Below are 16,581 nucleotides of genomic sequence, written 5' to 3' on the forward strand. Positions count from 1 at the left end.
TTTGTCTAGTTGATTTATCTATTTGTGACAATGGGGTGTTAAGGACCCCATGAGAGTTGTGTTACTGCTTCTTTGATTTTTTACATCTGTTAAAATTTATCTTATATCTTCAGGTGCTCCTGTATTTGGTGCATCCATATTTATGATTGTTATCTCTTCCTGTTGAAGTTTTCCCCTAACAAGTATGTAGTGATCTTTATTTTTTTGTTAATTTCTGGTTTGAAGTTCACATTTTGCAACAGAACAGCTACGCCCGCTTTTCAACAGGGTTTCTGTTGCATGGAGTATTGGTTTCCATCCTTTTACTTTCAGCCTATGTATTTCCTTTTGAGTTAAATGTGTTCATTGTATGCAGCATATTGTTGGATTTTGTTTGTTGATCCACTCTGCTAGTCTCCTTTTGATTGGTGAATTGATACTATTTACACTGATGGTTATAACCAATACATATACGGCTTTTCTTTATCATGTTGTTTTCCTGCTCTTGGTTCCCTACTTTTTCCCTCAGTTTAATTGCTTGCTCAGCTTAGTGGTTCCTTTCTATTGTTCTTTATTGAAATTGTAGTCATTTTTATCTCTTTCTAGAATATCTTTTAGCACTCTTTGGAGGATTGGTTTTGTGCTCATGAATTTCTTCAGTTGTTCTTTATCATGGAAATATTTTATTTGTCCTTCAATTTTGAAGAATAGCTTTGTGGGGTACATCAATCTGGGTTGGAACTTGTTTCCTCACAGGACCTGAAATACTTCAGTCCAAGCTCTTCTTGATTTGATGGTTTGTGTTGAGAAATCTGCCATGATTCTGATGGGCTTTCCTTTATAGATGATCTGTTTCTTTTTTCTAACTACTTTTAATATTCTGTTCTCTTGCTGAATTCCTGGGATTTCGATTATTATATGTATGTGAGTAGATTTATTCTGGTTGTGGCCAGCTAGAGTTCTATATGCCTCACTTACCTGTGTGTCAGATTCTTTTTCTGTGCTTGGGAAATTTTCTGCTATTACTTCTGTAAAAAATCTCTTTCATGTCATTTTTGTTGACTCATGCTGTTTTGTTGACACATACTAATCTTACACTGTTTTTCTTTGCATCATCTTGCAGTTGTTGAATTGTTATTTTCTGGTTCCTTGTTATTTTTAAGAGATCCTTCCTTTCATGACCTTTTGCTGCAATGCTATGTTCAAGGTCTGAATGTCTATCTTCAGCTTTGTTCAAGCAGTTTGGCCAGCTTCCCATGGAATTTTTAATATTCTGGATATCTGTTTGAATCTGTTTCATGCATTCTAATTCCTTCCTATATTGTTCATTCAAGGTTGCCATCGTTTTTCTGTGCTCCTCTATTTTTTATTCCTGTCTTTTTTAGATGTGCTAAGCAATTCTTTCATTACTGTTGTTTCTTCTTTTATCTGAAAGATTATTTCTGATCTGATGTCTTCTATGGCCTGATGGAGTTGTTTCTTTACTTCAGTTGCTATCATTTCAGAAATTTTAGGCATATGACTTCTAAGCTCTCCTATGTTTATGTCTCCTGGACTTGTTTTGGGTGCGGTGGAGGTTTGATTGCATTTTTCTCTACTGTTTTGTCACTTTTGAAGATCAGGAGGTTCCATGGTGTTCAGTCTCATACCTGAGATGGTGTAGAAGTGGCAAGACAAAGACACAGAGTGCTTAGTGCTCAGTGTGACTTCCGTGATGATGTGGGGTGCCAGAGCCTGTGTCCCCAAGGCTATCTGAAGCTCAGCTTGTCTCCCACCCTGGTGGGAGGGAGTAAGGTGACTCAGCATGGTTCCTGAAGCTCTCCTGGGCTCATTTTCTCTCCTGCAAGCCAAAACAAATATTTTTAAAAAGTCTTTTTCATCTCCATTAAATAAATACTGATTTCAGTATCAACAAATACAAATATACTGTACAGTGGTTTACATTATAGTGAAATCAATATATAAGATTTTTTTCATATTCATAAGTAACTCCACCCCCAAATTGCCAAGCTTTACCATTGTGCTCTTGCATTTTTTGTGAGAATTATACTGAAAGTTGACCAAGAGACTATTGAGAAAGCATGAGTTACTGTATACACATGTTAGAGATGTCGTATCAACTTATATTTTACTTAATATTATTCATTTTTTCTATGTCTGATGTCATGCTTGAATACTATGATGCATAGTTTGCTTATTTTCAAAATAGTTTGCAAGTACCTTGAGAAAAAAACCCTAAAGATGCCAACAAGAAAAACTGTACATTTTTAGTGGCGCTAGAACATGCAAGACCTAGTAACTTTTTATTTATAGTATCTTGGCATGTTCAGAGTGTTTGACATCTAAAACCTTAATGGATATAGCAGACTCCTGGTCTGTTGAAGGACTTCTCTTCCACACTGCCATTATCATATTGACACACAGAGAGTATTTTGCATTTCTCATCTTTGGAGTTAAATTAGCCTACTGTCATCAAGGCAGTTGATCAAGGAGATATTATGCAAAACATAAAAACTAAATTTTGTAGATTACATAGTGACAGAGAAGATAATTGATATAGAGCTTAGATTTAGACAAAAAATGTGTACTATTGTGTTTCCCATATAAAAGCAAACTGATTCTGATCACTTTTAGTGATTTATTAGTGCAAATGTCACATTCAAAATGAGTGGATATAACCCAGAGAAGAAATTATATTGGGCATAGTTGCTATTACAGTCAGAACTAATACTTTATTTAGGTTAAGGCAAATTTTCATTTTTTAAGTCCATCTCACTTCTGTGCTACAGTAGGGAAATTAGTCATTAATATGACACCAAATGCCACTCATAATTATATAGTGAAAATTCTCATAATTCCCTGAGTGTGACACAAATCTCTGTAATTTTTCATAAGAAGTAGGTCTGTTTCTAATTGACTTGATTTAGAGTGGGAAAGAAGGACATTTTTAAGAGTTTTCAGTGGAACATTTTTACTATTTTAATGGCTTTTTACTACAAGCTAGAGATGCAGTGTGAAGATTTTTCCTGCTGATCAGCACATCTGACCTATTTATATAATTTTTTGTTGGACAAATGAACATGAGACAGGCCTGCATTCCACTGAGAACACTGTGAGATAATTTGGGGCAGAACTTTACTTGTTCCCTGTCTTTAACAACAGCCCACTTTAACTGGAAAGGCATGAAATGCCAGTTCCACAGGTCTGCTCAGCTCACACCTTCTCAGTCACTATCACAAGGATTCAACCTCTATGTTCCCAACATGTATTTACTCAGCTCCATTGAGGGGACGTTTTTGGACCATACTGTATTTGTTCACAGCAAGACTGATGGGGTCCTCAGTCCACTGAGAGGACTCCACAGTGCCTTTAGAGTAGTAGGTCTTGAGTTTTTTACTTGGCTCAGATATAGACATTTGGCAAAGGATTATAATTTTCTATTGGGAAAATAGAAAACCTTTTTTGAAAAAAATATAATTTTCTGATTATGCAAGATTTTAAATTTTTCTTCTGATTATGTAAGTCAAACAATACCCTAGCTGGCAGCTTGTTTCTCTCACTTTTGGGAATAATGTGATACTTTAGCCATTAATACTGATCCCTGCAAATAGAAGTACTTAGACTGCGGTGGTTTTCTTGCATTGTGGTAATTACATTTGGTTTGTCCCTGATGGTTATATGTCCTCACCTGTTCTTCTCTACTATGGGAATTTATCAGTTGCATTCATAAGAAGAATCCTAATTCTATGATAGATTGTCTTACAATCTATTCTAGACTACATGGTAAGCAACTTTGAGTATTTTAAAAATGTTGTTAGCCCTTCATTCTATATTTTTCACTGCCTTAGGAAGGAAACAACCTTTGTGCCACCTCAGAAGCAGTCAATTTCTTGTCTCACAAACTAAATACCTTTTAACATGCTCAATTTCCTGAGTCTCTAGTATCTACTTTAATGCTTTGCCAAAGTGAAGCCAGAATCACAGTATCTTTTATGCTCATCCATTGTTACCATGTAAATTTTAAAAATTCATTCAAGTGGACCTGTGGTTCACAAACCTTGTACATGAGGATCACCTAGAAGGCTTCTTACTTAACCTATTTCTGCAGGCCATCTGTCAAGTTTCTATTCTATACACCCTGGAAAACACCCAAAAATGTTTCCTTTTAACAAGTTCTTCCCAGGAGGTTCAAATGCTTCTGGCCCAGAGACTCAACTGTGGAAATCATTTTTGTCATCAAATCTGACTCTTGCACCTGTATCTCCTTCTATCCCATGCACGGGAGAGTCTCGGGCACTGTAAAGATGAGGCATATCTGGGATTATCACTACTGTACTTACCAAGCATGCAATTCTTATTGCCTTTGGATTGGTGAATGATTCAATTCCACAGCTCCCACCTGAGATCTGCAGTTTAGGTTTTCCTTAACAAACTGAGCTGGTTTGGGTTCTCTCTTAAAGCTAAACCTGAGACAGGGACTTGGAAGAACACAGGTCACAGGAAAGGCAACCTCAGAACGTAGAACAGAAGCCCTCGTTAAAAATAAGACAGGAAAGAGTTAAGTGGTTGTTACCAAGGTGGTTATTACTAAGAGACTGTACTGCTGTGATCATGCTTGAAGGTTTCATGTAGAACATGTCTCAGAGCTGTCCTAGAAGAAGATGCAGTAGCCGACTGCCTCACTCCCACTCTGTTTTCATTATTTAAAGATTGTCCCAGGTGATGTTAAGTTCTGCATTTCATAACTGTTTAGGCCCACAGCTGGAGGACTAGTTGGTGAAGACCATAGCTAGATGTGGAACACAGGTGCTTATGGGACATGGCACCACTCACCACTCTGCAATAGCACATTATTTAGATATATGGGAGCAGAGGCCAGAAGAAACAGCTGAATGAGTGGAAAATACTCTTTCAGTGTTTGAAAAGAATGAGGCATGGCACCGATGGAGTTGTGCCCTGGGAGGAAGTGGGGGCATTAATGATCTAATTATGCTACCTTAAGACCGAGAGAGCAATTTTACTTTTAAAATTATACACGTGTTGTTTTCGTTAAGTCAAATTCCATACTGTTGACAAATGCTTGAACTCTGGAATAAAACTTGTTTTGGCATTATATACCTAAAAGTAAAGCTATTTCAGCATCTACTTCTTGATTTTTTCCTCTAAATATACTTTGTTTTTCTCCTGCTTTTCTCCCTTTGCTTCAGCTAGGACATAATAATCTAGAAAAGACAGATTCCTGTTTTCATTTCTTTTGAACAGATTCCTGTTTTCATTTCTTTTTAACAGATGGCTCTGGCTTGATTTGCCAGGGATCCACCCAAGAACTCTGATCCACGAAAGCTGGGTGGAGATGTTGTGAGCTAAGGGAAACTTTTCCACAGAGGTCATTTTCCCCCTCGCATCTCCTGAGGCATCTCCTGTAGCTGACCGCCAAGAATTCAAGGCCCGAGTCCGACCCTAAGAATCCAAGGCCCGAGATTTTCAATACTGGGCACTGTCACTGAGCTGCTAATAGTTTAGGACTTCGTGTTTTTCTGTTTTGCTTTCAGTAAAGGTTATACGAGAGATATTGAAACCCCATAATGGACTTCCTAGTTTCTTCCTTTTCAAAAGCAAAATTCATACCAGTCATTCAGATTTCTAATTGGTGGCAGAAATTCAAATACTGAGCATGCAAATAATTTATTGTATTATTTTTTGCTCCATAACATACATATCCTTCTCAGTGTGTGACTGAGACTGTCTACTTCTAGAAAAAGAGACAGTTCATCCCTCTCATCACTATGCTACAGGTACAAGCTCTAGAAGAGTGGGATCTGTATATTATCATGACTTTTTTTTCAGGGTTTGAAGCCAACATTGCAGTTGAGGAGCCAGAGAAGAAATGTATTTGGAACATTTCAGAACTGCTGTAGTCTTCACAAATGACACAATGTATGAACTTTTGCTCATGCTAACTGATGGTAACTATTTTCTAGTAGGGTGATGTTTATGTGATTATATTCTTAGACACACAACTGTATCATGGATGGCAGTATGTGCCTTCCAAATATGAGACAGCAAAGGTGGATTTGGTGAACACACATGGCATATATATCATGTGCATAGGATTTCAAATTCGCAAGGTGTTCAAGAACTACAAAATGTAAGAACTTATTTTTAACTTAAATTACTATGGCCCAGGGGCTGGGGAATTAGCTCAGTGGCACAGCACCTGCCTGGCAAGCACAAGGTTGTGAGTTCAATTCCCGGTACCGGGAAAAAAACAGAAAAAAAGAAAAGAAATTACTATGACCCATTCAGTAGAATAAAGTAAATCTTTGAAGAACACTAAAAGGACTGGGGTGAGAATTGATATTGAGATGGAACTGTGGTCTTTGTGTCAGTTTTCCCACTGAACATGCCCTTGGCATGTTTTCCTCCACACTTCACCAAAATGCATTTTTCTGATTCATAAATGTGACATCAAAGTATAGTAAGTGATCTTTAAATTCTGTTATTCCATTTACAGTGTAGACATAGATGTTGATTCTTACTGTTGGAAAAAGAGGCTAACATATTGGCAATTTAATAATAGATAATTTCTAAACATAAAACTGATTATTTCAACAAAAAAATAAAACAATAATGGACTACCTTTCATTAGAATAAAGATAGTAATTTTCCTATCATGTTCAAGAGGCTGAAAAATTGCAAAAAACAGTTTTAAAGAAACATGTTGAATACATAATTAGGTGAAGAATATGCTCAGTTAGCGATTCTCAGGTGCAGTAACGTGTAACTATCAACAGGTTACAATGGATATTGAAGAATATTACTTAAATTAATCTTTATAATACCAAGAGTATTATTGTCATAATTTTGGTATTTTTATTAGATAAATAACTATATTCAGAGGCATAAAATGGTTTGATTGAGGCAAAAAGCTGTTAAGTAAAAGGGGAAACTCATAATTTGTTGACCACAAATTTTTTCCCCATATGCTTGTTTGGTTATTACTGTTTTAATTAAACTGCTTCCTAATAGCTTAGTGTTCTAGTGAATAACTGCTTAATAATGTGAAAAAAATCTAGAGGAAGGGAAATTGAGATATAAAAATAATAAATGTCTCTAAATTTGTTAATAATGCTCACCTTTTAAAAACTGATGTAGTCGCAACATGTAGTCACACATCTGTAAAACATGATCAATGTTTTAAAAGTAATGCAATGTAAAAAGATACTCAGAAATGACTGACTAAACATTCCTACTGGCTCTATTTATTTATTTTCAGCTTGAATATCATATTTCTTTTCTCAAGGTCATGGTGTTATTTGCAAACACAGTTGACTATTTTAAAAATGAAAATTGCTACACTATGTAGCTAACTCACATTATTTCATTTTGCCAGAGGATTCACATTGTTCAACGGTGGTGCGTAACATGTGCATTTATGTGAGCTTTGCTGTGGTTTGGAAGAAAAGCATCACTATTGTTGGTAACAGAGTCAAAGCCTCTTAGGGATTTAAAGCAATCACAGGATAGATATAAGTAAATATATACGAGGTAATCACTACCAAAGTACGAGTTTGTTTCCTGTTGCCATTAAACAACAGCAAGTAGATACATGCATATGGGAAGCTAGCCATGGATCAGGCAGGTGTCGTATTGCAAAGAACAGAAACTGATATCCACAGACTTATGAGAAAAGGAATAGCACTGAACTGATATCAAGTAGCTCACAGAATTGATGGAGACTTCTGACAATCACTTTTCGCCAACAGGTGGTACAAAGGGAGGTGAGGTAAGACGGAATACAGCCGAGGCCTGGCCTGGAAAGTGGGTAATGAGTGTGCTGTCAGTAGCAGTAGTGGTGACATTTTGGCTAAGATCCTTCCCTGACATACCTGGGTGCACAAAGCTACTACCGCTGGTGGTCACTCCATGTTTACAACTATTTTTGCAACTTCATGTGGAGTACTTAAGAGTCAGATTCTCTGGGGGCATCTGATTGGCCAAGTCAGGGTCACATGTCCTAGAGTTTTATCTTGGGAGGAAAGAAACTGTACCTGTCTCTTCTGGCTTCTTTGCTCAGAAAAGGCATATTTCTTCCCAAATTTTACCCTGGGGACTTTCTCTCCAAAAGAAAGTGAACCTTTAGGTCCCAGTATAAATCAAAAACCACTTGCTTTGAGATGCCAACCATTTTAAGGGTTATATGTAGAACTTCATCTTTATGAAATTCTTTTAATTTCTTTAACCAAATGCTAAGAAGAAAATAGAAATCTTTCCAAATCTCGGTTTTTAATTAAAAACCCAATTTTTACTCATTCTCATTGAGGAAACAGAAGTATATTCTTACCTTGTATAAAAATGTGGAGGAAAGTATTTTTAGTATTTTTATCCACTAAATATTATATCTGTGTATAACAGAGAAGCAACACTGGAAATAATTATGCAATCTTTTAAACACATGCATACTTAGTATGTTTACATTTCAACATATCCATGACACCTATGTAGGATTTTGAAAGTTCAAGTTTTTATCCTGGTTGATTTTACCCTTCAAACAAACTAGAAAGGAAACTGAGGTTTGAGAACATGGCACAGACTGTTAATATCAGAGTCAGGGCTGTGAAAATCTGTCTGCTTTACCCACATTTTCTTTCACCTCGTAAGGCTGCAGAGTGATCCTACACTGATCATTTAAGACAAGTGCAAAATCAGTCATGAGGAGCAGCATCCACCTGGTCTTTTTCCAGCTACTCTGGAACCGTGACACCTCCTTCTCAGATTCTGCCCCTCCTGTGACATGATTTGCTATATAATTCTCAGCCTCCAGGCCCTTCATCTGCTTCTATTCTGTTGGAAGTATGTGGAATTATTAAAAACTATGTGGTAGCCACAGATATTGCTTTTTAAAAAAACCTAATCCCTCTAATATGAGCAATAAAAGACTGCACTGAAAGCTAAATTTGCCACCATCCCCTAAAATAAGACAGGCTTGAAAGGTTCCTGGTGCTCATCACTCACCTAGGTAGGATTCGCTATCTAGGCATCACTTTCTTCCCTGTGCCGATGACATTCAGGCTCTAGTGGGGGACAGATAGTGTGGCGTGGCTGAACTTGGTCTGACACCCAGGGATGGGCACAAGATGACATCAGATATCACGTGTGACAGAGGCCATGGAAGCATGGGTGTTCCTCTAAGGTGCACTAATGCATGGGACTCACAAGGAAGAGGGAACTCAGCTCTTCCTTTGACTTTTGATGGGAGCTAATCCTTACCTGGTGAGAATGGATGCCGGAATCCCTTCTGGAAGCAAACGGTTCTTAGAGGTGAGACGCACTGCGCTTCCAGTGGAGACAGAGCCCACACACAAGCACCACAGAAAGCCTCAGAGACCCCATGTACTAACGAGCCAGGAGTCTGGGCTGCTGGAAAGAGCAATCAGTCACCGCCGAGGATGCTGAGAAGCAGGACTCTCCAGAAGAAGGCGTGGAGTTCTCACCACCGTCTTTTCTTCTAATAGCCCCTAACCTTTTACACGTCGGCTCTTGAATCTGTTTTCACTACTAAGGTTTCTCTGAGTAAAGGCTGGTGATTGTTGATTTCCTCTTTTCCTAAGAGTCCCACGCTGATATTGGTGGCTCTGTCCACCGGCAAGTATCTGGACCCCACCTTCATAAAATTAAGCGGCCAGGGTTTGCCGAGGGAACTCTTCCCATCTATAACCCTGTGTTTTATTCCCTGGTAAATCATTAACTGGGAATTTTAAACTGGTTGTCTGATATGAGGATAAGCTGTAAACTTTTCAAAAGGCTCATGCAGGATATAAGAAATGATGGTTGACTTATGCAATCAGTCAATACCTCCTTAAATCTCAGCACCTAAGTGACCAGCCTCTGCCCTCTCTGTCTCCACAGCCGGCCCTGCCTGTTGGGCCACATTGCTGAGCCTTGCATTTGATCATTGAAAATGTACATTCAAGGACAGGGTTCCCCACTGTGTACATTTCCCCTGAGGAAGAAGCAGTCTGTGGGCTTCTGGGATTTAGATTTACCATGAAAATGAGGTTTTTATGTTTCCCACCCTAGCTGCCAATTATTCCATAGTGCAGGCTTGGCACATTCGCCAGCTCCCCCAAGGCGTACAAATGCTTTCTCCATGGAGATGAGATTCTCCATTGTTGCCATTCCAAAAATGTATGCTTTGAAAAGAATGTGCTATGTTCTGTAAATACCTCTCCTACCGACACAAGTTTCCCTCTGCTACTGGAGTTTGAACACGTTTCTGTGTGTCAGTGCAGACCCACATAATGTGACCTCCTGCAGGATAAGTATCTACCTCAGGCGCGCAGCTCTCAGACCCAGCAGAACTGACCTTTGTTATTTTTTCTCTTAATGACACATGAACAGCTGGTGTCCTGAACTGACGGGCAAACCCAGTCATGTTACAAGCCAAATAACTTCGCAAAAGTTTTGTCAAGCATTTTGCCAGATGTCCAAACTTCTATTTCTTTAAACCCTTGCATACTTGAAGAAAAAATGTGATCCACATGTTTCTGAATAACTTGCCTTCAACTTGACCAAATATTTCATGAGAGCAAACCAGCATCCAATATGGTATATATTTTGTTCTTTGCACTAGTTTGTTTGTAAAAAGAATTCATATATTACCTTATAAGAGTTGACAAAGGACTCAAGTTGCATTTGATTTAAATTTTAAGAGGAAAATAACACATTATCTAAATGAAATCAGCTTTTTAGTATGAAAGTAACAAAGCTGTATTATGAAGCATGTAAACTTCTTTTTTTCTTTCATTTATTTCATCTAGGTATCATTCTGTTAATTAATTTGCTATATTGCTACAGTAGTTACATAGTTTCAGAGATAGTTATTCACCATTTCTGCCCCAGATCATGTGCCCAGAACTGTGTAGTGCAAAACTACCAAGTCCCAACATCTTATCCTCACAGCTCCTACACTAGGTTCATGCAAAATAGATATCCATTTTAGTTTAGATATAGTTTACTTCTCTAATAAGAGTGAAAGTAATTAATCTGACAATTGCACAATAAATTCTTACACATAGTGTTAACGATTTGAGACTTTTGGTGGAAGTGAAAACACCCCAGTTCCTAGACAGGGCAGGTTTTTTTACACTGCCTCTTTGGGAAGAATGTGGGGGCAAAAGAATAGCAGAAGGATTACTGATCTTCTGTAGGACTCATTTTGCCTAAGGAAAATAAGATTTTTTAAAAACTTGTTGTTCAAATGTATGTTGAAAGAGAAGTTAAGACAACCCAGGGACAATCCATTCAGCCATAGACTGCCCTTTGGCAAATGGCCACCCTCCACTGTCACCTAGAAAAAGGGGACACACTCTTGGGAGTCAGCTCTGGCTACATCACTAGTTCTTTGTTTCTCCTGGTATTATTTTTTCCTTTGGGGGTAGTACACAGTTCCTGGTGGAAAATAAATCCCTTGGTAGTATCTGTCCTCCTTGAGTGTGTGTGAAAGTACTGTTTTGCTCAGAAGCAAGTTCAGATCAATCCAGAGTTCCACTACGAGACGGACTGAGCCTTTACTTAGCATGCAAAGACCATGGACTGCCCTTCCTGCGGCAGCCAGCGGTGCAGAGCGGTGCAGTACTTCTCCCTGTGGGTCCCTGCCCAGAGCCAGAGTGGAGCCTCAGGCTAGAAGCTCACTGGGGAGTGTGTAGCAAGATGCGGTACTAGCAGGAAAGGAAAGAGGGAAATTAACCCTACCCAGAACCTCCTTAATGCACTTTGCCTTAGTCCACGTTTTCCCTGTGAATCACATTACTCGGTGCTTAAAGTACTAAAAATAACATCACCAATGCATAGAACTAATCGTGAATACAAAGAACAACATATCGGCTCACAATAGAAGAAGGAGAGGTGGAAGTAAACGAACGTCACATGAATTTTAAGAAGTTTCCTTTCCCGATTCTCAAAACATAAATTCCAACACAGCAACAAGAAAATGCAAATATTTTGTTATGTAAATACATTATAAATATAAATGCAAAATATAAACACATTATAAATTACTAATGTGAAGAAGGGAAAATTCTGAATGGCGCAAACCCACGTAAGGAATGACTGTACCATCACCATGTAAGGGTGACCATCGTACAGCTATGAAAATGAGAAAGGAAACTCTTGAGATGGCCTAGCCAAAACCGTGTAAAAAGTAGAACAAACTTTGTACCATAATAAAAGTATTATGCAATAGTTTCCTTTCATGCAGTGAATATTTTATGCTGGAAGTTTGTTTTATAATATATGTCAAATCATACGGATTGGACAGGAGCCCATTTTTGGTGTTCATTATTGTACTGCATGAAGGACAAGTTCAGCAAACAATAATGCAGGCAAAATATAAACAAGCTACTCATGGATTATAGATATTTCTGTGTCCTGTTAAAATGCATGTGACATAAAAGTCAACAGGTTTCATTCTCAGGCTTTGTACTGTGATGTTAGCTCTCGTGTGGGAAGCTTCCTAATTTAGAGAAAACAAGGTTCCGTCCGATGTATGGAGAACGTTGCCGTTCCATTTCTAATTGGTAGTGTAATCAGTGAAGAACTCTCACACAGCGAGGGTGAGCACGGAGAAGCTGATAAGGTTTTCAGGACAGAGAGCCCGGTCCCTGGGTCGGGTCCCCTGGAAGGGCTGTGCTCTGTGGTACAGTGACCATGGGAGGGCGCTGCTCGACCTCGTGGAGCCGGGGGCTCTAGCTAATGGGATTGAGTCCCCCAGAATAACTGTTATTAAATGGTTTCTTAATAGCTTCTATGTATTCCTCATCTTTTCCCAAATAAAAGTTACCCATAATCTCCTTATTAGTGAACGCACCCCGAGGTAAGCCCTCACGTCTGAGTTTGTAAGCCCACAAGTGTTCAGCCCGCAGCTCCTGCGCTAATACACGTTTCCTCTAGAATGTGGCGCTCCAGGTCAGAACCGTTTTGTGCTGTAGAGTCAGTACTGGACCAGATTACACACTGGCTGAGCTTGCACTTCGGTTTAGACAGAATCCAAGATCTGCACGTTAGCACATTGAAATGCAACAGCTTAATTTGTGTCCAAGGACAAAATTACAACATTTTGAAGATCTTAACTGGCTTTATTTCAATTCTAGAATCAGGCAACACTTCATTCCATAAAATAGAGTAAATGTAGCAAGTTGAGTTTGAGGGACAGAAAAGGGCTTAAAAAACCATAAACAAAAATGGGATTCGACACTTCAGAGATTTTTTCCTTGTGAAGCATAGGCAGGGAGAAAAGAAACTGGTTGCTGGTTGCCGGCAGGTTTGTGGAAGTTCTTCTTGAATGCAGGTGTTGTGGCAAAGGGAACTTCATCATTGTGCCTATTGAATGCAACCTGTTTGGGAAATTTTTCTGCTCTCTTCCTACTTCTGACTTCTCAGAAGTTCAGAGGAACAGCTTGGTTTCACCTGGGTCACATGGAACTTTAGCATGAATGACTCCATGTTTATTTTTAGACTCATGCCTTGGAGATTGGTAGAGGACCTCCCTCCAAAATGATGGCTCCCTATCCTTTTGACTTAACATTTTACGTAGCATTTTAAAAATTCTGGTATTGTGGAGATGGCTTTTCAGATACTCAGAATGCCTCCAACTTGATTTAACAGCTTTGACATTTCAAGCAGGTAATTTGATCTCTGTTCCTCAGTCTCCACTTTGAACTGGAAAGATGAAAGATAATCAGAGACGTAATTTAGCGACTGATGTGGAGCTGTGAGAAAGCGGGTGCATAGAGAAGATCACTTAGACAAGAAGTTGCTTGCTGTGGTTTGAAGACCATATTACCTTCAAGAAGAAAGTATAGAGATTCATGTGCGTTAATTATAATACTACAATTGCCATGATTCTCATTTAAAAGTTATAAGCATGTTTATTGGAATGATGTAGGCACATCTTGGTGCTGAAATTGTAAATGTTTTCAAGTTCTGAATCAACAATTTTATTGGAAAAGTTAGCAAGTGAAACGTGGGCTCTGTAACTTGTAAATTTCTGTCCATGGCACTGAGAAGTATTTCTGTGTGAGATACAGTTGTAGATGAACCAGACTTTCGTACAGTTCCCAGCCCTAAGGGCCAGGTTTAGGGGTGACAGGACGCCAGGTAAGGGTCAGGGAGACATAGAAGTATGGGAAACTGACCACGGCTGAAGGTGTAGGCGGGGCACGGAGCACCACAGCTCAGTCTCTCAGGAGGCAGAGATCGGATAACTTTCTCTGTAAAAGGTGGTGCATTTTATCACGCCTTGGGATTCCCGATGTTCAGCCCCTTATGGTAACTTCCTAGACTATTCGTTGATTTGCTGGACAGATAAGGACAGTAGAAAATGATTCCATGGAAAAGATAAGGTTGCAAATAGATCCAAATTTAAATCTCATTTCTCTTATTTGTTTGCTGTTTCCTTGGGACAATAGCTTACTTTTTCCAGTTTTCCCCTCAGTAGAAAAGGGATACTAGCAGTAATAGCAACTTGTGCCTGTGGGATGGTTGTGTGATGTAATTTTTCATAAGCATTTAAAGCCAAGTTTGGTACACAATACATATTCAATGTACATTAGTCATTGTTATTATTTATTAAAAGAAAAATGAATCAATCTTCCATTTTCATGTGAAAATATGTACTTATTTTAAGTAGAAGGCATCCCACGTTTTCATTGTAAGGTTCAGATTGAAAATTAATATATACTATTTTATCATTTCTTGGCATGCCTTCCTGTTTCAAGACAATTTCAAAATAAATTTTTTTTTAATTACTGAGAATAACATCCAAGGGTGTTCTGTCATTGAGCTCCATCCCAGTGCCCTTTTAAGTTTTATTTTTATTATGAGACAGGCTCTCATTAAATTCCTCAAATTGGCCTGGAACTTGTGATTCTCCTGCCTCATCCTACTGAGTGGCTTAGATTATAGGTATGTGCCACCATGCCCAGCCAAAATGAGATATTATAATTAAATATAGAAACAAAGGTTTTACAAACAAAAGATTGTAAAGGAACATTTGTATTAAGTCCTGGCCATCAAGCAGATATACTTATTATCTGTATTATCTCCATAACAATTTCCAATTAAGAATGAGATGTTAGAGCAGCATAGTATTCAAGCTATTGGCTTTTGATTATCACCAACCAGAAAGCGACTCTATTTTGACACTCTGTTGTCTTGTGATATTGTGACGCATGCGCATTCAGTCTGAAATGTGCGTGTGCAGTCAGCGGCTTAGTAAATGCGGTAACAGCTCTGTAGAACCCTACTGAATGACCACACCTTGAAAGATGTCACCACCCAGAACTTATGAATTTATTTGAAAAGAATGAAAGGGTTGGTACTTGCCAGTAAGTAAAGGATCTCCAGATGAGCTTCTCTGGGATTAACTGTCTAGTCCAGTGGTCACAACAGTCCTGATAAAGACACAGAAGAGGGAACACAGCTTCCGAAGGGAGGGCTCGGCTGGGGACGCAAAGGAGAAGGCAATGAGGGCGGTAGTGAAGGGACCCACACGCTGAAGCCAGGCAGCACCCGGATGCTCTGGGAGAGGCACAGGGAAGGGCTGCTGAGAGGAGTCAATGGGGTGCGGCTCTGTGCCCTTTGACTCTGGACCTCTGTATCCAGATCCGGGAAGACAGGTGTTGTCAGAAACTTCCGGGCGTGAGCATTTGTGATGGTGGCCTGAGGAGTTTAAAGCCCACATTGTTTGTGCTCTGCTTGGACCAAACTGCTAGAGAAAATTATACAAGTGAGCTAAATGTTTCCAGTGTGAACCAAAAGATATTCACACACACACACACACACACACACACACACACACACACACTGCAAATAGTATTTCCGTCCAGAGAACTAACCACTCTTATCTGGTACTCTCCTTGTCTGCCCCCTTGAATCCTTCTGGAACGATCAGGTCTCTATTCCCTTTTGTATCTTCACACTGTGTGAGGAGCTATATTCATTTCCCAAGAAAAATAGCAGACATGGTAGGGGTAGGCCGTAGATCTGTAACACCAGCCTTCTGGGAAGCGGAGGCAGGAAGACTGCAAGTTCCAGCCCAGCCGAGGCAACTTAGCAACTGAGGAAGATCCTATCTAAAACACAAATATAGAAAGGGCCTAGGAGATACAACTGCAAAGGAAGACCCTGGGTTTAAAGTACAGTATCACCAAAACAGGGCAGAAATTAAAGTCATGTCTTTTCATCTTACCATGGGCAGACCTGTAGACTCATTCACATCAAAACAAGTAATCTTTTCCCTAATTGTGACACTGGGTGAAACTCTCTGTATCGACCACTTTCAGCTAAAGAGCAGTAAATCCAAATGTTCTTTTCCAAAATTAACTGCATCAGTTTCAGACCTCCACTTCAAATGTGTGTTCAAAAGGAATTGCAGATCTAGGAGCCTGAAGGATCAGGCAGGGATGAGCTTCATCAGGAACTCTAGTAATACAGAGCCTTGGACCTTGTGCCTGAGCTGCGTCCTCTGGGGTTTAGGAGGAGCATGCCCTAAACGTGCATGAGGATCCTTCTCTCGGCCAGCTTCCTCTCTCTGTTTTAACC

This window comes from Chinchilla lanigera, unplaced genomic scaffold, assembly GCF_000276665.1.
Source record: "Chinchilla lanigera isolate Chin_1 unplaced genomic scaffold, ChiLan1.0 scaffold00009, whole genome shotgun sequence".
Taxonomy (NCBI): Eukaryota; Metazoa; Chordata; class Mammalia; order Rodentia; family Chinchillidae; genus Chinchilla; species Chinchilla lanigera.